Source organism: Python bivittatus, unplaced genomic scaffold, assembly GCF_059951505.1.
Source record: "Python bivittatus isolate LINGU-HERP-01145 unplaced genomic scaffold, Pbiv_v1 ctg000580_np1212, whole genome shotgun sequence".
In the NCBI taxonomy this organism is placed as follows: domain Eukaryota; kingdom Metazoa; phylum Chordata; class Lepidosauria; order Squamata; family Pythonidae; genus Python; species Python bivittatus.
The window spans coordinates 488,930-503,035 of NW_028277087.1; the positions used below are offsets into that span (position 1 = coordinate 488,930).

General features: G+C 52.7%; 1 protein-coding gene and 1 long non-coding RNA gene across 7 annotated transcripts in view; one reads left to right on the forward strand and one right to left on the reverse strand.

The window, feature by feature from the left end:
- The window catches only part of ZBTB7A (zinc finger and BTB domain containing 7A), a 38,662-nt gene extending 33,849 nt beyond the window's left edge, over positions 1-4,813 (reverse strand). The window contains 1 exon segment of the mRNA XM_088149306.1: positions 4,683-4,813. The gene's annotated coding sequence lies outside the window, so the exon portion shown is untranslated.
- Positions 4,777-11,346, forward strand: LOC148214647 (uncharacterized). Of its 6 annotated transcripts, none has more exons than XR_015797622.1 (6): positions 5,015-6,165; positions 6,257-7,582; positions 7,721-7,982; positions 8,619-8,782; positions 9,898-10,038; positions 10,697-11,337. It is a non-coding gene; the product is annotated as an uncharacterized LOC148214647 (long non-coding RNA). The 6 variants fall into 6 exon arrangements; XR_015797623.1 differs by having other exon boundaries at positions 8,674-8,782; XR_015797618.1 differs by having other exon boundaries at positions 7,721-8,782; positions 10,697-11,339.
- The last annotated feature ends 2,760 nt before the right edge of the window (positions 11,347-14,106 follow it).

The window sequence follows — 14,106 nt, forward strand, 5'->3', positions numbered from 1 at the left end:
TTCTCCACTCCGCTGGCTGGACGAGAGGGCAGCCGCCCCAAACAAAGGCATCCTGGTCCTTCTGGCTGCCTGTCTGGTGGAAAAGCTGAAGAGGCTGGTTTTCCACGAGGAGGAGAACCCACCCCAGTGCACGCCTCGGGAGCATCCTGGTTCGGTGGCCCCAGGAGGCCTCCGCAACCATTCTCTAATTCAGCCCTCTGGGTCCAGCACGAACAGTGGAGACACAGGCCTGAAGAAAATGGAAGGGTGGAGATTGGGGGAGCATTAACAATCAGTCTTTGAGCAGCCTCCTCCACTCTTGGCCTCCATGCCAAAGAAAAGCAGGGAAGGGAGACTGAACCAGTACAAATTTGCATGTTCCCCACCCTCCCTCTCTGCCAGAGCTGCTGTTTCATGAAATCCATCAAGTGGGCAACTCATTTTTTCTTTCTCAACCTTGAGCTCTTCAGGGCTTAATGGGAAAGAGGACCCCACCCAACTCCCCTCCCTCCGAAGCCCTGGAAGGCAGACAAGACCAAGCACATCAGCCCGCTCACCGCCTCCTCTCCTTTCTCTGCTCACCTGCCCCTTCCCAGAACAAGCTTCCACCTTGCGGGAGTTGAAGATCCCATGTTCCTCAGCTCAGGTTCTCCCAGGGCTTTCTACCACACCTCCTCTCTGGGCTCCATTCCCCACCCCCCAAGTCTTTTTAGTTTAATTGCTCTCTGACTGGGTAAAAGCTTAAGGAGTTTACCTGCTTATTCAGGCAGAGAGTTATGTTTTTTTAAAAGCCACTGCCACTTAGCGTGTCATCAACTTCAAGATCTCAGAGAGTTCAAGGACTGGTGGCATGAACAGGTGGGGACATTTTAACTTCCTTACAGCTATCCAAAGCATATTCTTGCTCCCTTGCAAGGTCTACCACTGCCAAGGAGGGCACTTTTAAAGCTACCCCAGAATGGTAAAATGGCTCTCCACCAACTAGCAGCAGATGTTCCACTTAATTCAATTCCTCATTTTAAACATGGGAATGCCAGCTTTTCAGGCAGAGTTCCACCATGCTCCTCACAAGTCCTAGGAGACCTTTTCCAATGGTGGCATCTACTCTCCAGTATTGCAAAGGAGAGAAAATAAGCATTTGACTCAGCCATAAATGTTAGTTAGGGGTTGATCATGCAAAATATTAGGTTTACAATCACTTTTGTGACCATTACACAAGAATCACTTTTCTGAATTACAAAAGCTCCCTGCACAGAATTTTTGCCATGTCAAAAGAGAGTGCAAGGGGCTATCAATCTTCTCCAACCCCAAGACCTCTAACATCTAGACCAACTTTAGATTCCCCATTGTTTCCTCAATTTTCCTCTCCTTCTCTGAAGTGCTCACAGCCGTTTAAAAAAAAGAAAAAGAACCTCTCGTGATCAGCCAGTTTCATCCCATCCTATTTTAGCTTCAGATTCACTTTTATTTCACACTGTCCCTTGTATCCCTTGATTCTTGACTGATTACAAGCCAGCCAGAAGAATACCCAACTCCAAGAAGGGCTGGGAAAAAAGAGTCCAAAGGGCCATTCAAAGTCAGTACATTCTACTGACAACATGCACCAATCAGAGACTGAGTCCACATAGTGCACAAAACCATAATTTAGCTTAACCAAACCTAAAAAAGCTGGGCTCCTGTAACAGGCTAAGTTCAAACCAAACCAACTAATTACGGCTTATGTCAATGCATGAACACAATCAGCTTAAAACGCTGAAAGTTCTCAGTTCAGCCTGCTCTTTGGAATCCATATGGACCAGACGTGTACGTTATTTTAGGGCAAGAATCATGCCTCAGTTGCAGAGCAGTTGTTCTTCAGGCAGAAAGTCCCAGAGTCCCTATTTGAGGTTTGGAAAGTCCCCAGCCAAAAACCATCAAGACCCGCTACAGTCATTTCAAACTATTGTGAGCTAAGCAGCCACGATTTGGTTCATAAGAGACAGGGCCCATATGCTCCTCTTAACTTCTGTATAAGCGGCTTCTGCACCAGCATCCTCGCTTTCCTGCATCCCTGGGACCTCTCCAAAGTCGTCAAGCATCTTGCTGTACCCCTCCTCACAATCCTCCCCCATATTCTCTCACCTTGCAATAATCCTCTTAGATAAGCCAGCATTAGCATCCTATTTCATACCCAGAAACACACACGCAGGGAAGCTGAAGTCCACTGTTCTGAGGCCTCCCTGAAACATTACCATCATCACGCTAAACCCTGCTCCCGACACAGCATTCTTGAAGCCAACAGTGTTTTTCTTGCACGCTTAGCCCTTCTCACAACCACCTTATAAACCAGCCAATTCCTTTGAGAAAAGGCATGATAAAGACCAATGTCATCAGGAAACAGTTGACCTAAAATTGATTAGATTCAATGTCATTCTCAGGGATTAAATAGAGACCAAGCTTTCTGGTGGCACAGCCTAAATAGTTTCCTAACTCAGTGAAGTCTGTATCACTTAAACACAGTTTGGTTAACAGCCACCATCCTCTCTAGGCAATTTTGCCACACACCTTTTCTCACCCCTCCCTCCTCCTTTGTCTTTCACTCCCCACAACAGCTCTCTGTAGTATCCTTTCTCGGAAGTATACTCTACACACCTGATAAAGTTCACGGATCATAGTCCATTCTGCGATAAATAGGTTCATCTTTAAAGGCCACAACACTCTTTCCTTTCCTCCTGCAAATAACTTCCCTTTCTACTCCTCCAAACTTTCCCCATAACTACCACCCTTGGCTAGAAAGCGGCCGACGGAGGCCAGCGCCAGGGCAAGATTTAAATCCCATGCACGGTTTTGCTTTTCTACTCCCAAGCATGTTCTCACCAAGAGCATGAAGTCTGCTATCTGGTCGGTGGGGGTCCCAGAGGAGAGACTCAAAGTTATCCGAGGTTCCCAGGAAGAGTTTTAAAAAGCACTTAAATTACTCCAAGTTCCAGGATAAACCTGTTTCCGTCTCCCGGGTTTCTGACAACGCTGAAACATCAGGGAGAACTTCGTCAGCTCCTCGGCCATGTTTCTGCCGGGCCAACAAGACAAGCGCGTGCACCCCTGTGGCTGTGCAACTCTACCACCCGCCAAAGACAGGGTCTCACGCGGGCAGTGCAGGGCAGGAGCCCCATCGCTGTCCCGCACTACAAAACCTGGTGCGAGTCCCACCAGCCGCAGGGCTCCCTTCCAACCCCGCAGGGGTGTCGCGAGGAGGCTGGCAGCGGGGTCTCCCTCCAGCCCGGGCCCGGGAGCCCTCCGAGGGCTGGAAAGGAAAGCCTCAGGCGGGGAACTTCCTGGTTGGCCACCTGGCCGCTTACCTGTCCTGCAGGTGCCTCCGACCTGCGTCACCCGAACGGGCTAAGCCTTTCCCAGCCTGCGGGGCCGCCGAGAGGAGGAGACGGGCCAGGCTTCCTCAGGCGGCGGGCGGGGTGCGGCGGGGGTCCCCATGGAAGACGGGCCCGAGCAGCCCCCCGGCACCTCCTGCCTCGCAAAGGGGGCACGGCGCTACCTCAGGGCCGTGGAACGGTGGAACCCTGATTTCGGGAGTCCTCGGATGAAGAAGGGTCGCACTCGGGGGGCTCAGGAAGCTACCACTTATTTGCCCCCCCCACGAAACTCTCCCCTCGGCCCTTTCCAGGGCTGCCCCCTCCCGGCGGGGCTTCCCCTGCCCTTGGCGGCCCCGAAAGCAGCGGCTGAGAGGAGAGGGAAGCCCGCTTCAGCCTCGGCGCGGGCCTCGCGCTAGGCCTCGCATCCCCGACCTTTCCTGGCCGGCGCGTCCGGGGACCCCACCTCTCCCCCGAGGGAGGGGCTGACGTGGGTCCCGCTCGAGCCCTTGGCCGCCTTCCCTTCCCTTCCCCACCTCCCCCCCCCCCGAGCCGCCATTGGCCGAAGCGGAGGCCGGAGGGAAAAGATGCAGGCGTGCTCGCCATTGGCCGACGCTTCCGCCCGTCAACACGCCTCCCGCGGCAGGCCTCGTCGCGGGGCATCTCGGGAGACGTAGTCCTCTGCCTCCCTTGCACCTGCAGGCCGAAGCGGGGAGGAAGACTACAACTCCCAGGAAGCCGAGGGCGCACTCTCCCCCTGGGCTCGCAAGCCCCCTCCCTTAAAAAAACATATCCTGCCCCCACCCCACCCCACCAGCGAGCCCCAGCCCGAGCAAGTACAACGTAGGCACGCAGCATAGAATAGGGGCTTGGGCAGGAAGGCGAGGCGGGGGCGGAAAGTTATGCCCCGCTGTCCCTCCCTGCCCCCGCTCGGTTGCAACCCCCCGCCCCGCGCACCAAGCCCGCGCGCTTCCCCCTTGCAAGGGGCAACCCGGGACACGAAACTCCCGAACGCCCCCTTTGCACCGATCGCCCATTTCTCTTTTTTTTTTTTGCAAGCCGCCCTCGGCTCCTCCGCCGCTGCCCCGGCCCCCCCGCCCCCCCGCCCCGCACGGGGACTTCTCAGCCCGGACCAGGGCCCCCACCTACCCCCCCGCCGCGCACACACTCGGCACACGCACCCGAGCGCGCGCAGCCTCCCCGGCCCGCCGCCGCCGCCGCCGCCGATCGGCCGCGAGGACGAAAGTTCGGCTTCCCCGAAAGTCGCCGGAGGACTTCGGCGGGGCGCCCGCTCGCCCGCCCGCCGCCGGGAGGCCGCCCCCGCCCCCGCCCCGCGCGAGCAGCCCCGGCGCGCCTCACCTCCTTGGTCCGGGGGGCGCGGGCGGCGGCGGGCGGGCGGGCGGCGCGGGCGGGCGGCGGCGGCGGCGGGGGTCCTGAGCGGCCAGGCGCGTCCGGCCTCCGCTCGCGCTCGCTGGCTCTGCCGTGCCTGCCCGCACTGTAGCAGCAGATGCAAAGCCCCGTATGATGCCGTGAACTCCCTTCCTGGTTGCTCTCCGGGCGAAGAGGGGTCCCTCCCTCCTCTTAAAGGTGCAGCCGCCGCGCTCGGCGGAGCCTGCTGGGGAGCGGAGCGGAGCGGAGCGGCGCCGCGCGGGGGAGGGGAGGGGAGGGGAGGGGAGGGGAGGGCCGGGCAGCCGGGGGAGGGGGCGGGCAGCGGGCGCCCCCGGCCCGGGCCCTGCCACGTCTCAGGCGCGCCCGGCGCCCGGGCGCCCGCCGCGCCGAGGGCGCACGCTTGGCTCCGCCGCTGGCCGGGGCTGCCCGCCCGCCCGCGGCCGAGCAGGGCCCCCTCCCGGAGGCGCGGCGGCGGGCCCCCGTGTTGCCTCGGCCCGGACACGCCGCGCGGCGCCGGGGAGCCACCGGGCGCGCGCGGGGGGAGCCGCCGGCGCCGCACGCTCATCCCCGCTCGCTCTCACGCACCTCGGCCCGGAGCAGCAGCAGCTGGAGCAGCAGCTGGAGCACGCGGGCGGGGACCGGGCCCGGCGCTGGGGAGCCGCGGGGGAGACGGACCCCCGCCCCCACCCCCCGCCGCGCTCGGTGCGCGAAGCTCGAGAACGGACCTTCTCGCCGCCGGCTCCCCGGCGGCGCGGGACTACAGCGCCCATGCGCCGCGCCCAGGACCCCAGGCCGGCTTGGGCGAGGGGCGCCGCGGCCCGGCCGTCCGGGGGAAAGGGCTCGCCCTGTGGGGTCCCCCCCCCCGGGTCACGGCACGCGGCGCCCCGCGCGGGCTCTTCCACGTTGCATTTCAAGGGCGAAACCGGCCGGCTGCCCCGGGCTGCCACAGGGTGCCCAAGGCGGCGAGCGGTGGTGCAATGGGCACGCACGCGTGCCCACGCGCGCGCCGCGGATCCTCCCCGAGAGAGAGAGAGAGAGAGAGAGAGAGAAGGGGGCCACAAAGGCAGGCGATTGAGACCTGCTGGGTCCGGGAAAGCCCGGTCTCCTTTTGCTCGGGGCTACGTCTGGGTCGAGCGCCCCGCGATCTCCCTGCTCGGCTTTGCAGGCGGGAGGCTGCGCGGACCCCCCCCCGAGGACCCTGCGAGGGAGCGCCGGCTTATCTCCCTGCTGCAGAAGGGGCGAGGCCGGCCCGGAGGGGAGCCGAGGGCGGGAGACCTGGAAGAACCGCCGCAAGGGCGACCTCGCTCTTTATACCCATTTTCCGGCCAACGGGGTTGAGTGGTCAGGAAACTTTAGCCCTGTGAGGTAGACCATTGCTGCGCCAGAGTTTGGGGCCGAAGTTAGGAAGAGCGCATGTGGACTCCCAGTCTTGTTTTAATCCCTCCAGGTCAATGTTGGTCAACCTTGGCCGCTTGAAGCGGGGTGGACGTCAACTCCCAGAATCCCCCAGCCAGTTGACGTCCACCCCGCTTCAAGCGGCCAAGGTTGACCAACACTGCTCCAGGTAATCCTTGGACCACTTTCCCTTCAGACAGAGTGCAATTTTAATAGTATTATCGTCATTCTGGTGAAGCCCTTCAGGCATTTTGCGGCTTTAATAAGCTAATTATTAAAAAAGAAAAAGTGATCAACCAGTTGGGTGCCACCATCGAAATAAACGTGTAGCCAGCCCTACTTTCAACACCAATTGAGACAAATTTGCAACCAGGCCTCACGACTTAAACCTTCCCGTGTCAACTTGGGGGGAGGAGGGTCCCTTCAAAATGCGCTGGGACTCCAGGGCCCAGAGTGCCCAGCTGGCCTGCGAGAAAAAGGAACCCCCTCTGTGTAACATTCCCCATTTCCTTCCCTTTCCAGCCTTGCCCCCTCGGGAGTCAATTGTCCTCTTGATTAATCGTCCTGGATTAATTAAGTCCCCCGTTATGGTCCGTAGTGAAGCGTCCCCCCCCTGCACTGGGTGTAGCTTCTCCTTTGGGGGGTCCAATAGCCCAAAAATAGGGTCCCAGGACAGGCAGAACGGGGTGGAGCCTAACCAAGTGGGCGGAGCCTCATGGGAATTTGAAAGTCAACAAAGTTTGCGGAGGGGGCTGTCAAATTCGGGGCACAACCATCCAAAGGCCCTTGTTGGCTCACTCTGATGCCATCCAGTGGTTCTCCAGATTTTTGCAGTCTGGATCTGGTAGCAGTATCACAGGTCCGCCTTTTTCCCTGGGGGCAGCTACCCCTCTCTGCTCATTTTCTTTTGATTGATTGATTATATGCCATCAAGTTGGTGGTGATTCTTAGAGGTCCCATGGATAGACCTTCTCCAGCAGGATCTGCCCCCAACCTGGTCTTTCAAGTCTCCCAACGGGGGCCCCATCGCCTGGCTGCCGGTCATCCTCTTCCTCTCTCTCTTTTTTAAATATATAATTTTATTAAAGATGTTTTGACAAGACAAAAACCCTACAGATGTTGAAAAGAAATAAAGTAGATAAAGAAAAATAGTGCATAGTGAGAAAAAGAGAAAGGAAAAAAGAAAAGAAAATATTATATGGAAGCAGCTTTCAATCTTTTTAACAGCAGTTATAAATATATATTTTACCCTATTCTTCTAAGGTGACCTCATAATTTTCTTCTTTCCATATTCTGCCCTTTCTAATCATCAGAGCCATAAATCACAAGTTCATATTTCTCTTTTTTCTGCAAAAAGCCCATGAGGGGTTTCTAGCCACCAATAAATGTAGTTGTTGATCTTTCTTTAATCGAACAAGTCAGTTTTGGCATCTCTGATAATTCTGCCATCTTCACCATCCATTCCTCCGTTGTAGGTATTTCAGAGTCTTTCCATGTTTTCGCATATAGTAATCTCACAGCAGTGATCATACATAAAAATAGTCTTCTGTAACTCTTTTCTAATTGTCTGTCCATTAATCCCGGCATTCTCCTCTTCCTTCCCCCTTTCCCAGCATCAGAGACTTCTCCAGAGAGGAGGGCCTTGGCACAATATGTCCAGAGTAGATCATTTGAGCCTGGTCATGGGTGACTCGAGGGAGAACTCTGGGTTGAGTCGTTCGATGATCCACCAGTTTGTTTTCTTGGCTGTCCGTGGTCTTCTCAGGATCTTCTCCAACACCAAAGTTCAAAGGCGTCCATATGCTTCCTCTCTGCTTCTTCAAAGTCCAGTTTTCCCAGGGAGTACTACGGCTTGCATGATTTTGATCTTTGTAGGTATAGAATTTATTTTCTTTATTGACAATATTTCTATGCCATCATATTCTTGGTTCGACTCCAGGCGGTTCATCTCCTTCCTGGCTTCAGTAGGGCTGTCTCTCTCTCCCTGCCTCTCTCAGTCCCTCGGCCTCCAGTTCTTTTTCTCCCTTGTCCCTCTATTAAGCAGCAGCACTTTTAATTTTTATGAATTTGAAGCCTGCCCTCATTGTTCCAAAGAGAGCTTCATTAATATGGCCACTCACCACAGGATTTTAACACCTTCTCCAAGCAAGTAGATGAATCAGGACATAGAAGGCCATGAACGTTCAAGCCAACACCAGAAATCTAACCATAATCCCAGAACTGGTTTTCTCTTCCTTGATGTTGATGTGCAATTTTGCTGGTCCAGGGAATGGGAAGGCCAAACTAACAATGGATATTGAGAGAGGAGGGGGAGATGTCAATGGGCTTTTTCTGGAGCAGGCTTCCTAGGGTTGTGGCCGAACTCCAGAAGCCCATGCTGGCTGAGAGCCATGGGAGTTAGTTCAAAATGACGTGGAATCAACTGGAAAAGGCTGATCTGGGCACTTTGAGCCCCAACTTTGATGTCAGCTTTGATGTTTAGATCACACCTCACCAGTGTATCTTCTCCAGAGAGAAGAGAATGGAGAAAAGTAGCATTTTGATCTGTCACTGCTGTCCCTTCCAGCGACATCGACAGAGTGAACAAAGTCCTCCAATGACAACTTAATCACCCAGTGAAACTGACTGATAAGATGGGTCAGGATGGAGAAGAGAAAATGCTTCACGCGACACAGGTATGTTCTAGGCGTCCCTGCTGCTAAAGAGATGGGGAGGGGGCACTGGGGGTTGAAGAGATGAATGAAAAGGAAATTTTCTAGCCCCATAGAGGCCTCCTGTCTTCAGCCTCAGATTTTTCATCTTCTTGGACTCTCCTTCCCCTTTTTTAGTAATGCTTTTAACTGATGTTTTATGTATTTATATATATATTTATGTTTTTAAAGTTTGTTGTGAGTCGCCCAGAGTTCCCCCATCGGGGGGAGATGGGCGGGTGAGAAATTTAATAAATAAATAAATAAAAATAAATAAATAAATTGAACCAATTTGTAGGAGAAACCAATTATGCTGTCAGCCTTGGAAGAGCTTCATGAAACCTCCACAGATTACCTCTGTACCTCTGCGGCTGGCTCATCAAGTTGGCAGCATCTAGCTAACCTTGAGCAATCCCAGGGCTAAGCTAGATTGGATCTGGTCAGTATTTGGACGCAAAAGTCCAAACCACTTCTTCACTGCAGCAAGAAAGTTGCAGACGTGTCCACCAGCCCACTTGTAAGGGGCTACCTTGACTCTTCTGGAGATTTCCCAGGGGGACTGGAAAAAACATGTCTTTTCTTAACCTCTGTCCTCTTCTTGAGCATTTGTTAGCTGTGGTGGGAATTGTCCTTTGTATCCCAGAATGGACCTTAGGTTTTTAAGGGGTGGATTTGAAGATGGAAAGAGAAGGACCTCAAGAAACCCAGCAGGAAGTCCAGGAGAGCAAATTCAGCAGAGCCCTCTCCCGATTGGATGCTTTCCAGATGACCCTTGGGAGTTGAAGTCCGAGCAGCTAGCTGGGAAAAGCTACAGGACATTGTCTGTGGTGGGCCTGACTTCCCAGTAGCACCTAGGGCAGTATTTCTCAACCTCGGGAACTTGAAGCCAGCAAAGCTGGCTGGGGAATTCTGGGAGTTGAAGTCCACACGTCTTCAAGTTCCCGAGGTTGAGAAACACTGACCTAGAGATGTATCTTAAAGCCCCATCTTAGATGATTACATTTTAAATCAGCCTTGAAATAGTTTTTGCTCCATTCTGCTCTGCAGAGGGTTTTTCTTTAATTGTTCAGGCTCCTGTAGATTTTGCTTCTCCTTTCCAGCTGTTCATCCACCGAGGGTTGTATGGTGCTTGCCTTCTTTGGAACAACTGTGCTACAGCTTTTTCTTCCCAAAGTCCCAGTGAACGCTGTTTTTAGGAACTTGCTGATTTTACGGGCTGCGGCTGTTTGCGCATAACGCTGGTAACGTCCTGCATGCTGGTTCAGGAAGGGCTGTATTTTGGAAGGCAGGTTACAGCAAGAAATGAATGAATGAAGGGTCCCTTTAGCAGGCCCTGAGAGGTTGGGGTTTTCTTTAGGACCAATTTAATTTTATTCTGCCGTTCCCGGTATTTGCAGGAAGCTGGGGAGGGGAGTCGGGGACGGAAAAGCAGAGAATGGGAGGATAAAGCGAAGGGCCTCCTGCAGGACAGACAGCTGTTGACGTGGTTGGTTGACCTTGCATGCTCTCAAGCCAACTTTTATCACTTCTCTGCTATGTCCAAACCCTGAAATTTATCATGCAGTTAAATACGTGCAGAACGTCAGACAACTGACATAAATTTGCCTTGGGATTCTGGGCTCCCTCCCACCAACCCTTTTGGGGAAGGGAAGCAAATCTCAACAGTTAATTCAGGGCTAGATGCAAATGGCCTAGCTCTGTAATTTTTAATTATTTTATTTTAGATTGGGGTTTTTTTATTATTTGTTGTGATCGAGTTTATTGTAAGCTGCCCAGAGTCACGTACGTGAGATGGGCAGCTCTGTAAGTAAAAAAACCCAAAACATAAATATACAGTATAAAGCTTTTGGAAGGATATTGTAAGGTCTGTGCCCCCTCCTCCCCCACCCCACCATGCAGGATCCTTGCTGAGCTTTTGCAGAACGCTTCATCCAGTTTATTCATCAGCCCCTGAAATCCTCTGCCATCCGGCACGGAGAGCTGATCAACCTCCAATCAAACCTTAAGTCTGCAGAACTGAGAGTGTTTTTACTGACATATGTGCTGGTCTTTGACCGTAATAAAGATTTGATTGATTGATTGATTGATTGATTGATTGATTGATTGATTGATTGATTGATTTACAGACATGGCGTCTTAACTATCCCTTTTTTGCTGAAGGTGGCTGGTAAGGTGGTACCTTTTGTGTTTGAGTCAGGAAACCAACTTCTAAAATAATCGATTCAGCACTGTTGGTGTTCATCAGCTTTACGATTCTGTTGAAAATAACAGGATTTTGGTCATGGTTAGCCTTTCACGTTTCAACTCACGGCTTTGCTAGCTAAACGATATTCCCCCGAAGTCGGAAACTGTAAACACGAAGGTATCTGTCCAGCCAGCGGGAGGAACGCTTTCTTCTTCCCTCTCTACCAAGCTGCCTTAAGCCGGGGGATGCTGGCTGTCCACCCACCCCAGGACGGTATGACTGGGAGCACTGTTCAAACAATTTCCCCATCACCTGCTTCCTAATCTTTCAACAAGAGAGAAGTTGAACCGGGGAATTTCAGCACGCAGAAACATAACTACTGCAGACCTAGTAGGTTTCTTCTAATGCAGTAATTTTCCCAGGCGCTCAGCGTGAAGTTAACCTCCATCTGTACAGTCGCCTCCCAGATGTTTGGATGGGCCTCTCCCTTCTGAAGGAGTCCGAAGACCACTAAGCTTTAGGGCAGGGTTGTTATATGACTGTCCCTCTGGATAAATCATTATTTTTAATGCTGTTTGGGGGATGCTTAATTCCTAGTACTGTATACATCATTGTTTATATTGTATAAATATAGGGGTATAGACTTAGGAGCATCCTCCGTGCGTTTGGGTGGGGGGCACCGATTGACATGGAACACGGGACTTAATGGGTGGGCCTGATCCAGCAGCATCTTCTGTGTTTTGAATAATAAAATTTTTTAAAAATCCAAATAAGCATTAAAAGGAGATTAAAGTTAGAACTGAAATTAAAATAGCTTGCTGTACTAACAGGGTAAGGAGTGCCCCCCCCATCCTCCCTCTAAGGATGGCCTGATCACATTGCCAACTTACTGTGGGTAATAGCTGGTTTTAAGCGCTGAAAAAATGAAGATTTAAATGTAAAGATGCAAGATGCACACTTGTGGATGGCCTTTGGAGGACTCAGGACAGGGGTGGTGTGTCCATCCTGGCCCTTCTGGATCTGTCAGTGGCTTTTGATATCAACCACCATGGTATCTGACCAGACTGGCTCCAGAGATTGTGGGGGCACTAGCAAGATGGAGTGGTTGTGGGTCTTTGGCCCCCCACGGTCAGGAGAGTTGACATTTCTGACTCTGGATGGGATAACGCTCCCCCGGACAAATCTGGTTCTCAGTTTTCAGCTCCTCTTAGACTGGTGGCTCCTACTGGAAGAACAGATAGCGGCTGTGGCCAGGGGGCCTTTGGCCAAATCCATTTTGGGTGCCAATTGCACCCATTCCTGAACCCTTGCTCACAGTCACTCATGCCTTAGCCACCCCCTGTTTGGATTACTGCATTGTGCTCTGTGTGGGGCTGCCCTTGAAGACCATGGTCAGAATGCAGCAGCACATGCAGTTTGGGGTGCCCTGCAGTTCACCCGAGGAACCCCACTGGTGCGTGAGTCTCACTGGCTCCCGGTGGCTTTTCAGGTGCAATTCAAGATGCTGGTTATCACCTTTAAAGCCTTACGTGGCACAAGGCGTGGTTACTTGCACGACCCCCTTTCCCTGAGGGTATCTGCCCATCCCTAGGCCAGATAGGGTGGGTGCACTCCAGGTCGCCTCCCTTAAATGTTGCCACCTGAGGGGCCCTTGGTTGCCTTCTCAGGGTCCACCCCAGCCCTTTGGAACAGCCTTCCTCCTGAGATCCAAGGGATCCCTACCCTTTCAGCCTTCCGGAGGGCCATGGAGACCTGGCTCTTCCCCCAAGCGTTGGGCTAGGATGGGGGTTGAGCTGGGAGGCTGTTTGGCCTGGCACCTGGGAAGAGATGAGGTGAGGTAGGCAACCATAGAAGTCCTGTAAATAAATAAATAAATTCTGAAAGGCTGAGCCCCAGGCCAAGCCTTTGACCTTGCCAAAATGCCCTTGGAGGCCCCCTAAAGCTGTTCTTCCCTGCTGCTTTTGCACCACTCTTTAAAATAGGAATGCCTCCAGACCCCACGTGGCCCTAAAAAACGGGTGCAGGTGCTGATCCACTTCCTGACCCTATTGATTCACATCTCAAAGTACTGAGAAAAAAAATCAGATGGAAGTTAGAGGCCAGAAGTGCCATGGGAAGCTGGATGGGTTAAAGCGGGGAAAGCAAGCGTGGTGTGGAGCGCCCCAGAAATGATGGAATGGAGAAAGTTCTTGAAGAACATCCATCTCTAACCCGGTGCCCTCCAACTGCATTGGGATTAACAACAATGAGAATGCCTTGTAAGTTGTAAGTTCAGCCCCAGTGTTAGAATATTAGGAATTCCAGTCACAGCAAATGGGGGTACATTAGATTTCTGTTCTGTTCTGTTCTGTTCTGTTCTGTTCTGTTCTGTTCTGTTCTGTTCTGTTCTGTTCTGTTCTGTTCTGTTCTGTTCTACTCTACTCTATTCTATTCTACTCTACTCTTCTTTATGCTATTTATCCACCACCTCAACCAGATGGACTCCAGATAGTTTACAGATCTAACTACACCAAAACATTATCAACGCAGAATACAAAAGCACATTAATTCAGTAAAACGTGAGCATAAACCTGATCTAAGTGTCAATGGCTTCAGTTAGTCCCCAAAACCCTTTGAAAAGAACCAGGTTTTTACCAGTTTCTGGCAGGCCAGGACTGGGGGGCCTTCCCCCCTTGGGGCAGGTGGCTCCTTAAAAGGGGAGTCCCACGATCTGGCCCCCTCTTGCTGCCCTTCCTGGGTGTTTTCTGGCCATCCAGATTGGGGGGATGGGGTTAGAATCCCTGCAGGAAAACCCTTCGGACCTTTTCCAGTGCTACCTCCGCTGAGTGATTGCAACAGGCTGGGGTGCGCCAGTTTCAGGCAGAGACCAAGGTCTTTCTCATCATGGAATGTACGAGTTAGGAGGGGGATTCATTATGATTATTATTTATTAAACTTGTATGCCACCCAACTCCCAATGACTCTGGGCAATTCACAACAATAAAAACAAAGAAGCTGGAAATAAACCGGTAAAAGGGAAAAAAAACCCCGATAGATGCATGTGCAATGAAGCAAGGGTCTCCTCCTTGCCAAAGGCCTGGGCGAAGAGCCAGGTCTTCACAGCTCTTCTAAACAACAGCAGAGT